Genomic DNA, 14,556 nt, shown 5'->3' with positions numbered 1-14,556 from the left:
CTCCATAATATATGTGGGTTCTTAAAGTTACGAGAAAAACTGTTACTTCTTATGGTCTTTGTAAAAAATAGAAAAAATATCTTATGAAAAACTTTATTTTTAGCACTGAATTTTATCTTTTTTACACATACATGACAAGTTAATTTTCATGAAACAAATGGGATTTTTGTTTCAATTTCATAATATTTCAAAATATGTTTAAGATGTATTTCAAAATGAGGGAGTAATTTTTGTTAGAGTACGATTAAAGAGTACTCCCTCCATTCTAAAATAATTTGCTTAATTTTTCCAAGTACTAAGAGCATCTCTAATCGCGTTCCCCAAACCGTCCCCCAAACGGCGCCGGATTGAGCGTTTGGGGGACCTGTTTTGTTCTGTTTGGGGGACGTTGCTCCCCAGTCACGTCCCCCAAACGCCACCCCCAAACTTTTTTAAGGGTTTTCGAAAACACAACCATTATCAAATATAGCATACAAATAAATATGTTTGCGGATATTGTTTTCAAATTAAAATACAAAAAACAATAAAACAACTAAACAAATGTAATACATAGGGCTAGATCAAGGTGCCGCGGCATTCGTTGATAATCCTTTGGTCCACCACAAATGCTCAACGAGATCAGATTGAAGTTGATCATGAACATTGTTGTCACAGATCTCTGCGTGCATGGTGAGTAAATCAGCAAAATCTGCAGGCAACTCATGATCGACCTCCGCAAGAGGGTCCTCGCACTCATAGGGACTTGGGACTAACATGTCTCCTGGCATGATTCTTGCGGTCATCCTCGATGATCATGTTATGCATGATCACACAAGCCTGCATCACCTCCCTCATTTGGTCGTGAGACCAGCTTAGAGCAGGTTACCGGACACTTGCAAATTGAGCTTGAAGCACACCAAATGCCCCTCGACATCTTTCCTGCAAGCCTCCTGTCGCGTAGCAAACTGGGAATTCTTCAGACCTGATGGATTCGAGATTGTTTTGATAAAAGTGGCCCATTTTGGATATATACGATCGGCTAGTTAATAGCCTTTGGTATATTGGTGGTCATTGATCTCATAGTTGCATGGTGGAGCATGCCCTTCCACTAGTCTGCTGAACACCGGAGACATAGCAACACGTTGATGTCATTGTGTGATCTCGTCATGCCAAATCCATAGGTCATAATCTGCCACAGCTTTAAGCATCACACTCAATATCCATGACGCCCTTTGCATATACCTTGCCAAACAAACAGGCAGTTCTTCCATGACTAGTGCATGCAATCGATGCTTCCAAGCATTTCAGGGAATTCTCTGGCAGCATTTTGTGTCATGATCCTTGCTGTCTCTTCCTCAGTTGGCCCTCTCAAGTAGTATTTTCCAAACTTTCCCACCACCGCTCGACAAAACTTGTACATGCACTCAATGGTAGTAGACTCACTCATGCGAAGGTAGTCATCCTGTGTATCGGCAGGTGCTCCGTATGCAAGCAACCTCAGGGCGGCAGTGCACTTCTGAATCGACAAGAACTCGATAACGCCTACAGCGTCGTGCTTGAGCTTGAAGTAGGGGTCGAACTCTCGAACGCCGTGGAGGATATTCATGAACAAACCCTTGCTCATCCTGTACCGGCGCCGAAAATTGTCGGCATGTGTTGCGTCATCTGCGAAGTAGTCGTTATGCAGCATGGTATGTCCCTCCATCCTCTGTCGGGGCTTCGACTTCTTTCTCCCCGGTCTTGATCCTCCGCGGCGCGGCCTCTTCCCTCTTCTCCACCTCGGCGTCAAGCATGTCCTAGAGGGACGCGATGATCATCAAATGCTCCCAGAGGTCGTTGTCGAAGGCTTGCTCGTCCTTCAGCAGTAGGGCAAGCATCTCGTCGTCGCTATCCATATATGAAGCAAAATCAATGGTTAAAATTGCGCCGCGGTAAACGAGTCAATGAACAGCGGCCAATCGCGCCTACCTGGCAAGTTGTCGAACACCTTGTGTGCGCGGAGGTGGGATGGATTTGACGCCGCGTTCTGGGACGCGCTGGCGAAGTAGCGGTGGCGAAACGTTGGGCGAGAGTGCCAGTCGCGACGACGGTGCCGACTCTCAGAAAAGATCAGCCATCGAAACAGCCGGCAAATCCAGCGGCGGCGGAGGGGTGGGAGGCGCGGGAGGAAAGGAGAGACGGGAAAAAAGGCGCGAACTAACGGTTTATGAAAATATTCGCCGACATGTGGAGCCCGCCTCACTTTTCATTGTGTCCGGCGTGCCTGGAGCGTCCCCTGTGTAGCGGGGACGAGCTCGGGGCGGACACCGTATCGGGGCGCGCCGGACAAAAAGCGGTTTTGGGGGGCGCGATTGGGAACACTTTTTTATCCGGAGCGCCCAAATTCCTTTGGGGGACGGTTTGGGGACGCGACTGGAGATACTCTAATATATCTGAACTTTTATTATAGTACGGATGTATGTGGGATACTTATAATCAAAGCATGCAATTTGTTATGGGTCGGGGTACATTTCTTTTTTTTTTTGCGAAAATTTCGCCAATCTATTAATAATCATCAATAGCAGTACAAATAGATCCAAAAGTAATAAAAATTACAAGCATGTCTTTGGACCACCAAGCGACGACTACAGCCTGATGCGAGCCGAAGGCGCTCCGTCGTCCTCGCCCCTCCATCACCGGAGCTAGGCAAAGCTTGTCGTAGTAGAGCTTGTTGTAGTAGACAAACGGGAAGTCATCGTGCTAAGGCCCCAAAGGACCTACACACCAGAGCAGCAATCATCGCCAAAGATGACAATCGTAGATCGGAAGAGACTGACCTGAAACCACACAAACGAACACGAAAACCAACTGGATCCCATGAGATCCGCCGGACACACGACTCCACGCGCCCTCCGTCGATGCAAGACACACCGCCAGAGCGAGGATAGGACGAGAATAACCTTATTCTGACATCAGAATGTAGCCGCCGCCTCACCATTCTGAAGAAGACACTGAAAACAACCTAAACCTAACAAAGAACGAACAACCCTCCGCCGGCGAGATGCCGTGGTCCGCTACACCTCCAAGGCCCCAAGGCCACCGGAGGCGAAGTGGACCAGCAGCGTCGCCGGTGAGGTAATTGAACTCTAGATGGGTTTTTTTTTTTTGCGAAACACAGTACAATCAAAGACGCTCATACATACGCGCACACACTCACCCCTATGAACGCACACACGCACACCCTACCCCTATGAGCACCTTCAAGAGACTGCGTTGAAGAATTGATCCGACGGGTCTTGAGATTGACGAAGTCACCACATGCGTCTCGCTGTCGACGGGAACGTCGCCTCCCACTGAAGAATATTCCGTCTTTTATGAGACACCAAAGTGTCAAATCTGGGATTTGAACTCTGGTGGGCTGGGGGTGCCACTGCCCTCCTAACCATCCAACCACCCTGTCAAAAAAAAAAACCATCCAACCACAGGTTGGTTCTCTAGATGGGTTTTCCTTGCCGCCTTCCTATCGCCTCCTCTGAGTCCTGTACGTACCGTTGTTAGGATAACTGCGTTGGCCCGGGGGTACATTTCTAGTTAGGCTGATTTCTAAACAAACGGGGCAACGAGACTCCCTTTTGGCCCATGTTGTATTAACATCATAAAATTGTATTAACATCATAAAAGAGGATCCCTAAAACAATCATATAAGAGGAATCTGAAACCTGAGGACATGTTTTCTGAACATAAAGAAAGATATGAACAAGGGCAGAAAATTCTCAAAGGCGACTGTGGAGCAAATCCTCGCTCTTGTTTCTTTCGCCAATACGGAAGGTGGACATGATTATATGACCATAGATGACTCCCTTATCATGTAAAAATAGCATATACACTTTCTGAGTGTCTGCTAATTTTGAACGGTGCCATATAGTTTGTGGATATGATTTACTCAACCGATAAAAAAACTGAAACATGCCCAAGTCGACACCTTGGCTGATGTCTCCGCATGAGATTTGACAAGGCTAGAGGGAATACAGATTAATCACAATGTTGGCAAGTAGCCCAGACTTATCCCCTCACAGACTGAACGGCCATGCCTTATTTCTGAAGCTCACATTATGTCTGCATTCTCGAAATTTCTTATTCATTTCAGATAATTAGATCTTTGTTAACGACCTAAACTGCGAGGTTTCAAGTTCCAATCCAGCTTATTGTACATTTTTGCATGCAGTCCACATCCAATCCAGCACTGACCATGGTCCTGCAACTCTGACTTCGACGCTTGGGACCAAATCAACATGAGAATTTAACAGTGAAAAATTGCCAGTTGACACTTAATCGCATTGAAAGAATTGATACATACATATACGTACATATACCGTAGTCCTTCTTTACAGAATGAGGACTTCACGGAATCAAGTCCAATTACATCCGAAACCCCAAAATATATTTTGAGGAATCTTCATTATCATATGCACTAAAATACTATACAATAATACTACTATACAACTAATGATCTGTACATAACATTCATGCGCAGCAGCGTGATAAATTATATGAATGGTGATGAATTGAAGTGTTTTTTTCTCTTTTGTACCATGAACCACCATCAGTTCATATCACGGCCCTTGGTTTCTACAGGGAACAGCATGCAAGCTATTGCAGCTAGGCATAACACCACCTCAAACACAAGGATGGCTTCCATTTGATGGCAGCTTCTCAGCATCCCAACGGCTACAAGGGGGCAAACAATCCCACCGATTCTACCAATAGCATTAGCAATTCCAACACCAGTCGAGCGTACTGATGTCGGATATACCTAGACAGACATGAAAATAAATCAGCTCATAGGAAAACCGTGCTTCAAAAAAATATATCAACTACAACTTCTTAGCAAGACATCTTCAGATAAAAACTGCTCCAGCTATTTCTGAATCTCTGTTGTGACATACAAACGTTCTCAGCTAAGAAAACTGGCCACTTAGCATAGCCAAAACCCTAAGATGGGCAGATGAGATAACTAACTTAGCCTATCATCTGCAGAATGGACCGAAAATGTAGAATTCATTTAGCCGGAGTTATGTGTCTAGCAGGATGTCCGTTTTATTCACACAAGTGTTTCATAAAGACACTAATTGACACTTCAAGATTCAGATGGGTCATTAGTTAATTGATTTAATTTAGGATCTAACAACAAGGACATTGGAAGAAAAAGCACCCCAGTGATTGCAAGAGAATGCTTAGCAGTCGTGAATTGATTAGGAATACTTTCCCCTAAATTAGTACTATAATGGTACCTACAGTTAGGATCTTGTATTTATGTTTTTAACCCACCAAGGAGAACCTATCCAAATATCGAACGCTAAATATGGAAGTTCGTATTTCTGGTGGTTAACACCTTGAATCCAATAATAAACTCCAGATTTGCAAATGAAAATGAAATTCAAATGGATGTTCTAGCTAGGAAAATATTTGTGTCCTCGTGCTTATATTAGTGTGCAAGCCTTCGATAGATGTTCTAGAAAGACCCTTCTCTTATGTAACTGAAGAGAATCACAATGTCACAGTATGATAGTGTAGCAGGAAATCACCACATTGCAGTAAATTTAATAAGATTGATGAAATAGTAGTGCTTTATCTGTCTTTTAGTTCTTTGACACCAGGGTATTTAATGAAATGTAAAACAGAGCTACAAAGACAATGAATACTCAAGCAGAACTACCATTTGGATACTCTGGCCATTTGTATGGATAAAATGTTGAAATTGCAACTTATAGTGATACCAGATGGAAATTTTAACATGTTAAACTCAGCACACTGAGAATCAAGTCACGAAAGACCACATTTACTACATGCCATAAAAAGTCGATACAAACCTCTGGAGCATATAAACATAGAACTGTGAAGCTTCCCATGGCACAAGCGCGGGCACCAAATAGAAGGGCAGTTGTCCATAGCTCAGTCTGATGAAACATAAGTGGTCCAAGGAAACCACAGCATGTGAACAGCAAGCACCACATTGTAGCTTTTCGGCCAAGCCATTCAACAAGAACAGCAGACACAATTAGACCAGGAAACTCTGATAGAGCAGTAGAGTGATGAGTTAGTGACATAGTCCGTAGCAAGTCACACTGGGTAAAGATATGGGCTACTGCATGCTACCTGCTAAACTAGTAATAAATGTATCTTTGTAAAGGCTGGTATCTTGTTCACTCTTCGCATATCTCAGCCCAGATGCACAGCTTCTATTTGCATCACTCAGTTGGGAGGTCAGCAAGACTAGCCCATAATAAGCAAATGTATTTGCATAAAAAACAAACCAAAGCAGAAGAGTTGATCTGCGCAAATTTCGTGACAATAGACTGCGCAATGCAGCAACACTACCAGATTTGGAGCTCATGGCATTATCATGTGTGCATTTCTTCTCTTTGACTGGAAGAAGATGATCTATCTCACAGGTGGGAGCATTGGGATCAACTTCTGTTCCATGGTTGTATGTGAGAATTCCAGCAGGAAGGGCCTCTTGGTTTGTCTTAGAGATTCTCTCCAGGACAAGCGTTGCATCAGACATTCTATTTTGTGCACACAGATAGCGGGGCGACTCAGGTGTAATTCCAAAGAAAGGAAGCAAGAGAAAGCACGGAACGGCGGTAAATCCTAGTAACCACCTCCAACTCAACGCTGGTAGCACAACCTGAAATAGGAACAGATTTAAAATTACTTTATTATTTTGCCAGAATAGAAATATAAACCAGAAGTACATTACAAAATGTATTAGTCTGATACCCATGCAAGTGAAGCCTCCAAGACTGTGCCAAGAGTCCAAAAACGGAAAAAACAATCATCCAAGTGCCACGATTTTGTGCAGGAACAAACTCCAAAAACCAAGATGAAAACACATGCCCGCCAGCCACTCCTACGCCAACGAGAAATCGAAGAGCCATCAAGCATAAATAGTTAGGAGAGAAAGCACTGATGAAACCCATTCCGGTAGCAAATAGTGTTGAAAACAGTAAACAAGTCCTGAAACAAGAAAAATACAAACTTTGTTCAGGGGTTAATTTTGCACACTGTCACAGTTAAGCTGTGTGCTTAAGAATCGTACTGAAATTATGTTGCAATTCCAAAACAGGATGACCGTATGGAAGGGTCTTATTGTACATCAGGAATATGAAAACAAAATTCATAAGCATGGTTACAGTCATAACATTATCGAGAACAGAAAAAAGGTTATACTGAGAAACTGAAACTTGGAAGCACTTGTTAGACGAAATCCTTACCTTCGCCCATATTTGTCGGAAACAAATCCCCAACCACATGCTCCTATTAACATGCCAAAAAACACTACACTTGAGAGTAGACCCTCATCTTGTGCAGAGATTTTCCATTCCTCTCGCACCAATGGCCCAACAAACGACAATAGATTGAGCTCCATGGATTCTGCAACCCAACCCATGCCTGCATAAACAAGAACTAGTGCTTGGAATTTCCCAAATCCCATGGCTGTAAGCGCATTATCCGTGGTGTATGTTTCCATGTTATCGACAATGTAAAGGGCTAAAGGCAAGTCAGTGTCAAAATCTTCGTCAGTTAGAAGTACTTGCTTGTCTCAACCTCAACCTGCCGATGACACACACAAATAATAAATACATATTCGGAAAGGCCGAAATAATAAATGGCTTACTGCACATATTAGAACTGAAAGTTAAATGTGCTCATAGAGCCCGTTTCTTCTGCAGGATAAAGCCCTCAAATCAAACGAGAACAATGCAGTTCAGGGTGCTATCATGATAAGAGAAATGGCATATTGGCATGCCAAAGGAAGTGGCCTAAAAAGAGGTTTATTGGTTTTCTATTTGCCTCATTTGTAGGTCTTAACCCCTTCCCGGTTTAATACTACATAGCAGAAGCTCTGTGTGTTTGGTTATCCTTGAATGGTGAACAACAATGAAATAAACAGCACTCAATTTTCGTTGACAGCTTATGAAATCCAGTATGAACTGCTCTTGGATTGAAGCTTTCAACAGATAAAAATATTGGTAAACACAGCTTTCACCAAGTTCACCGTAACAAACTATACTAGTGTGGCACATCGATAGAAACTTTTGCCTGGATCTGTTCCTCTATGCAGCTCATTACCGAACCACTGTCCAGGACTAATTCACACAACACCTGAAAGTGAACTAACTAAGCTCAGGGCTTGTTGTTAATAGTAAAGTCACAGGACCTAATGATAGCCATGACTTAATGCTAAGGCCAAATTTCTTATAAAAAAACTAAAAGAAAATCAAAGGCCAGACGAAGAACAGAGGCCTCGCCGCCTGTGGCCGGAGTAAATAAACTCTAAGTCCAAGCATTGGATCCAGCAAATTGGGGGGCAAACCATGGACGATTAAGGGCAAGCACGTACAGCAATTGGGAAGCGGACGGAGGACCCTCAGCGGTGGATAATCCTCGGGGGCGGTAGCAGCAGCAACACAGCCAACGGAGAGGACGGGGAATAAGGACCCTGCGATATGCTGATTCCTTCTTTTTGTGGGGGGCATTGGATATTCCGTTATTGGGAGTGGATCCAATATAATACTCGAGGAGGGAAAATAATGGCGGAAGTGAGGGAGGAAGAAGCAACTGCTACAGGAGCAGCGACGGTGACTGCACCGGTCGTGGTCAAGAGGATGCGTGCCAAACGAGTCTATTTGTTTGGATTTCTCCGGTGATCTGACATCGTTTTCGGGCATGAATTGACGGGGCCGTAATTAATACTATGAGACCACTTGCCCCCTCTCCTCTTCGGCGAATTTATATCTCATTTCTATTTTATTTATTTATTTTTCAAAATGTATAGATCATGACAATGCTTCTAATGGACATGTACATTTGCTTCAAATAATGAAACAACCAAGTGACTTAGGCGGGGTTTTTTTTTCATGGCTGACACCATATCTGTAACATCCCAGGTTTATTAGAGGATACAAAAAGAGAGAATACAGATGTGTGCATTGCATTCATGCATAGAAAAAATTCGGGAAATTTTCGCTTTCAAATATAATATTTTGTAGTAGCTGAAGTTTCACTTGACTTGATGGAACTAAAGTAGATCATCAAGTCAAGTGTTATACACTCCAATGTGATCTTTGCTAAAACATTGTTTTGGGTAGATATGATTTGATCTATGGTTAGATCAAATAAGATTAGTTCTAATATAACAACACTCTAAGTGAGGATCAAATACCAGATCTTATAAAGGATCATAACATGGTATTTCTTACAACCACACATGGATGTTTATTCAACTACAAACCAAAGAACGAAAAGAATTGAGAAATTATTCTTTACTTATCTTTTCCATGTCTTTTACTAAATCAATATTCGTACCATGATCCACATGGTATATCTTCACTTCTAATCTTGAATTCATGTCAAGGACATTCACACAAGTTCTTTATCAAATCTTGACTATTCCAATCTTGTCTATCCAAATTTATTTCCATCGAACCTCAAAGAAAGGAGAGGACTATCCATATATCTTGATGATCACATCATTGCCCAGGCATTTCAAAGAGAGAGAAGTTACTGATGCCGCCATAGCCATGTTCATTCAAGGGAGTGCAAGAGAAGAATTGTACCCTAAATTGATCAAACCAACACTTGATCTTGGATGAGAGAACGATATTCCACTAATAGTACCTTAGGAAGCCAAACCTCGTCATCACAACTTGGTAATGAACATAAACCTTAAGAGCCTAGGAGTATGATGAAAGGAATATAATAAAGAGAGAATAGTGAGGAATAAGTTGATAATGTCTAATGCATGATCATGCTTTGAAAATATAAGAAGATAAGTTAAACCTTATGTGATAAGCAGATATCATCCATCAAATAAAATGATAGTAAACAACCCTAGACCATTCCTAATATCTTGAGTGGTAAAATAATGGAATTATACTTGAAACCTTACCTAAGTCAAGCATGTTTATCAACTTAAGTGATCCTTTGAAGGAATCATATTAGGAGTGGTCACGAATAGCAAACCCTACTTTAACCTTGATATCTCTCATAGATCTCATGTTCCTCAAAACCTAGAAACCCTTTAACTGCATGATGCTTAAACATTTTAACCGCTTCATCAAAGCAAGCACCTTACCTCCTCGATGCTAACTTCGGACCATAAATGGTCCTCCAAAGTATGCATCCTTTATTGGCATTCTTTATTGACAAAACCCTTGGATCATATCTCATATGAGTCCTTGGTTGAAATTCCGCTTAGGAATACCACTTTGTCATTCACCTACCAATATCATATAATAGATATTATGCTAATATGGAATCAAAAAAATCACCAAACTTCAAAATTCCTTTTGAACATGGATTTCATTTAGGTCCTTCATGGCTTTGAACCATTCATTGGAGCTAGCAGTGTCATTTCTTTTACTTTATCATTCACCAACAATCTTGAACAAAGTTTATGCTTCTCTTGCAAGAACTTCCGGATCCGTTATGTGAATGATTAGCGTAAATACTTCAGGTGTCTCAATCATATAAATAATCACTGAAGATTTATAATCTTGTCAAGTTGTGCTATCTCCCCATTCATCTCTTTCAAATGAAACCATTTCTTTTGAAATATCCCATCATCTGTGGTAAATAATTTGCTAGCGGTACGGTGATGGGAGGAATCTCCAAATTTTATCTCTTGGGATAACCAACAAAATAAAACATGTCTGATTTGGGATTTTCAACTTATATAGATTTGAATGCTACTCATCAGCTTCATATCCACAGATATTTAAGAAATAGCACGTTAGGTGCAATACCAAACCATATCTCATATGAGGTCATTTCAACAGACTTTTTACAACATTTTAATAATTGTAAATATAGTAATACGATCTAGAAAAGAAAATAATGGCATTTGGAAATAAAAACATCATAGGTTCCGCAATCAGTAAGATATTTTGCTAAACTTATGATTGAATTGTTCTCTATGATCCAATCACAGAAACTCAATATTCTATTATGATGAGCTCCCATTTAATCGCTGAAATTTTGAACTCCTCAAATATTTCAGATTTCTACTTCATTAATTAAATAGGACTAGCTTCTGCATGCCGGTAAAAACGTTGGGTTACATTGTTATCACCAGAATTTGACCAAGTCAGAGGTGGGCCGCGATCAGGATGGGTTTGGAAGGTTACACGTGGAAGATCTCTGAAGCGGCCTGGCACGGAGAATTTGGGCTAGATTGCCCGTGTACCTTTAATTATAGTAGGTTGTATCTAGATTAAAAGTTAGAGTTTATCTCGTGCACGGTTTAGTGCACGCCCACATTAGAAAGTCCCCTGGACTATAAATATGTACCTAGGGTTTATGGAATAGACAACAACAAACGTTCAACCACAAACAAATCTCGGTGCATCGCCAACTCCTTCATCTCGAGGGTTTCTACCGGTAAGCACCATGCTGCCTAGATCGCATCTTGCGATCTAGGCAGCACAAGCCTGCCTACGTTGTTCATGCGCTGCTCGTGCTGAAGCGTTTTTGATGGCGAGCAGCGTAGTTATCTTAGACATGTTAGGGTTAGCATTGTTCCTCATGTTACATGCTTTCGTAGTGCAACCCTTGCATGTCTAGCCGCCCTTACGCCTATCTTAGGCGTAGGGGCGGCACCCCGCTTGATCGTAGTATAGTAGATCTGATCCGTTACGATTACTCCTTGTTCTGCAAGGATTAGTTTAATATACTGCAATAGTTAGGCCTTACAAAGGGGGAGGATCCAGCGGCACGTAGGGTGTCGTTCGTTGGCCCTAAGCGGGATGTTCCGAGGATCAACCTCGTGTTGGTTTTTAGGCCCTGTTTAGGATCGGCTTACGATCACCGTGCGTGGCCGCGAGGCCCAACCTGGAGTAGGATGATCCGATTATGCGGTGAAAACCCCACATCGTCGTAGATCTCATCAGCTTTACCTTGATCAAGCAGGACCACCATATATTCGGACACCTCGTCCGAATCATGGGTGGATCGGCTCCTTGAGCCGATTCACGGGATAACCTCGAGAGCCGATCGAGGCTCGTATTTAACGTTTACGTGTGTGCCCTGCAGGAAACTAAGCGAGGCATCATCCACACCTTCCCGACCGGTATAGGTCGGGTGGCACGCCCTTGTGATAAACATCGGTGCGTGCGACCAGGAGGCTTTGCGGGCCGTCGCTCAGAGGGACTAGGGCCAGCCGCAGCCCTAGTTGTTCCCGGCTCTACGGTGTTGCTCGTCTCTACCCGCCGGTGGGTTTCTGACGTCAACACATTCTGGCACGCCCGGTGGGACAACCTTCAACATCCACCACATCGCCATCTACATCCAAGATGGCGGGAAGCACTCCGGTCAAGTACGAGGACCTGCCTGATGACCTCAAGAAGAAGCACGACGAAATCAAGGCAGTCCTCGAAGCCGAACTCATCGGCTCCTTCGAGAAGACCCGTGCGCACGGCAGCGAGCCCAATGAAAATTCACGTCCGTTGCCGGACGACAACATGGTGGATCTCAGCCACTCCGTATGTCAGCCAGAGTTCTCCTTTGGCGTCAGCATGGCAGGGCTTGCAAACCGCCATGACAAAAATGAAGCAAAGAGCAGCCACTCCCGCGGCAAAGTTTAAAGAGGAGGCCGATCCACGCGACCGGCCCCGAGATGATGGCAACTACCCTCACGGCGAAGACGAGGAAGAAGCCGTTCCCCGTGGCCGGCTCCGACACGGTGTATGGGCAATGGGGTGCGTCGGCTGATGCGGTGGCAAAGATCCGATGCGCTCCTAACAAAGCCGACGTCCACATCGTAGGACCTTGGCCGACCATAGAGCCGTTTTCAGCAGTTACCTGGCAGAATCGGCTCGGGGGGGACACCTAAGTATCTGAGCATACGCGACATCGTCGAACATGTGCGGAGAAATACTGGTGGCTGATAAGGGAATCAGTCAGTAAAAAAAAACGAACATGTGCGAAGAAATCGAGACATGCATCAGTTCACACGGCGGTCAACCTTACAGCGAAGCAAGTCTACACACATCAGTTCACACAAAGAAGCCCTACTGAAGAAAAGCCTCAAGGGCGCAAAGAACATCGGCACGGATTCGATCCACCTCGGCGATCTCGGCCTCGTCATCCTCGTCCCTCCCCATCACCAGCTGGCTGCTCAGGTCACGAATTTCAGCCAGGTCGGTCTTCAGATCAGCCGTAAGACCTTGTGCTTCCTCTTGGGAGCGAGCAATGAGAGCTCTCTCATCCTGGATAAGTTGTTTGGTCTCCCTGGTCCTCTTTTCAAGGTCTTCCAGCTCTTTGCACAAGGTTTCAAGCCTGACACTACAGGTGGAGGTGGCGGTCTTGGCATCTAAAGCGGCTTTCTTCTCATTGAGCCGTTGACATTTGCCTGTAATATCGGCTCTCAACGGGAGTTGGGCACGCCGAAGAGTAATCCTTTGACGAGCCGACTACACCCTTGACCTGAAAACTGATAAAGACACCGCCTGCCAAAGCTTAGCTGTAAGCGTTACGGGGAGACGGAGCTGGATGTCTTCGAGGATGCCTTTGATTGCCTCAGGGCTCTCAACCAGCGTATCGACCGAGGAGGAGAGCAAATCTTTGAGGCGCTGGAGTGGGCCGTCGATCGCGCTAGGATCCGGTTCTTCACCTGTTTTGGGGGCAACTGGCTCGATGGAGTTGGGATCGAATGACAGCAAGCTTGAAGGATCACGCCCCTGACAGGCGGGCAAGAGCAGCATGAGCATACGACAGAGGAGGAGAGTGGGTCCGGGAGGATGAATCTTACCTCTCTCAAGAAAGGAATGGAAGCCGAGGTGGCAACAATCGGCTTTGCAGTGGTTTCAGCCAGGGTGGCTGATACGCCTCCGACGTATCGATAATTTCTTGTGTTCCATGCCACATTATTGATGTTATCTACATGTTTTATGCACACTTTATGTCATATTCGTGCATTTTCTGGAACTAACCTATTAACAAGATGCCGAAGTGCCGATTCTGTTGTTTTACTGCTGTTTTTGGTTTCGAAATCCTAGTAAGGAAATATTCTCGGAATTGGACGAAATCAAAGCCCGGGGGCCTATTTTCTCACGAAGCTTCCGAAGTCCGAAGGAGAGACGAAGAGGGGCCACGGGGAGCCAAACCCTAGGGCGGCGCGGCCCCCTTGGCCGCGCGGCCCTATGGTGTGGGGCCCCGTGCCGCCTCTTGACCTGCCCTTCCGCCTATAAAAAGTCTCCGTGACGAAACCCCCGGTACCGAGAACCACGATACGGAAAACCTTCCGGAGACGCCGTCGCCGCCGATCCCATCTCGGGGGATCCAGGAGATCGCCTCCGGCACCTCTGCCGGAGAGGGGAATCATCTCCCGGAGGACTCTACGCCGCCATGGTCGCCTCCGGTGTGATGTGTGAGTAGTCTACCCCTGGACTATGGGTCCATAGCAGTAGCTAGATGGTTGTCTTCTCCCCATTGTGCTATCATTGTCGGATCTTGTGAGCTGCCTAACATGATCAAGATCATCTATCTCGTAATTCTATATGTTGCGTTTGTTGGGATCCGATGAATAGAGAATACTTG

At 44.3% G+C, this 14,556-nt stretch overlaps 1 pseudogene; it reads right to left on the bottom strand.

Moving 5' to 3' along the window:
* Nucleotides 1–4,292: 4,292 nt before the first annotated feature.
* On the bottom strand, nt 4,293–8,622 carry LOC124703731 (annotated as a pseudogene).
* Between the last annotated feature and the right edge of the window lie 5,934 nt (nt 8,623–14,556).

This window comes from Lolium rigidum, chromosome 3, assembly GCF_022539505.1.
Source record: "Lolium rigidum isolate FL_2022 chromosome 3, APGP_CSIRO_Lrig_0.1, whole genome shotgun sequence".
In the NCBI taxonomy this organism is placed as follows: domain Eukaryota; kingdom Viridiplantae; phylum Streptophyta; class Magnoliopsida; order Poales; family Poaceae; genus Lolium; species Lolium rigidum.
The sequence above is the reverse complement of the archived record's forward strand: the minus strand, read 5'-3'. Positions and strand labels throughout refer to the sequence as shown.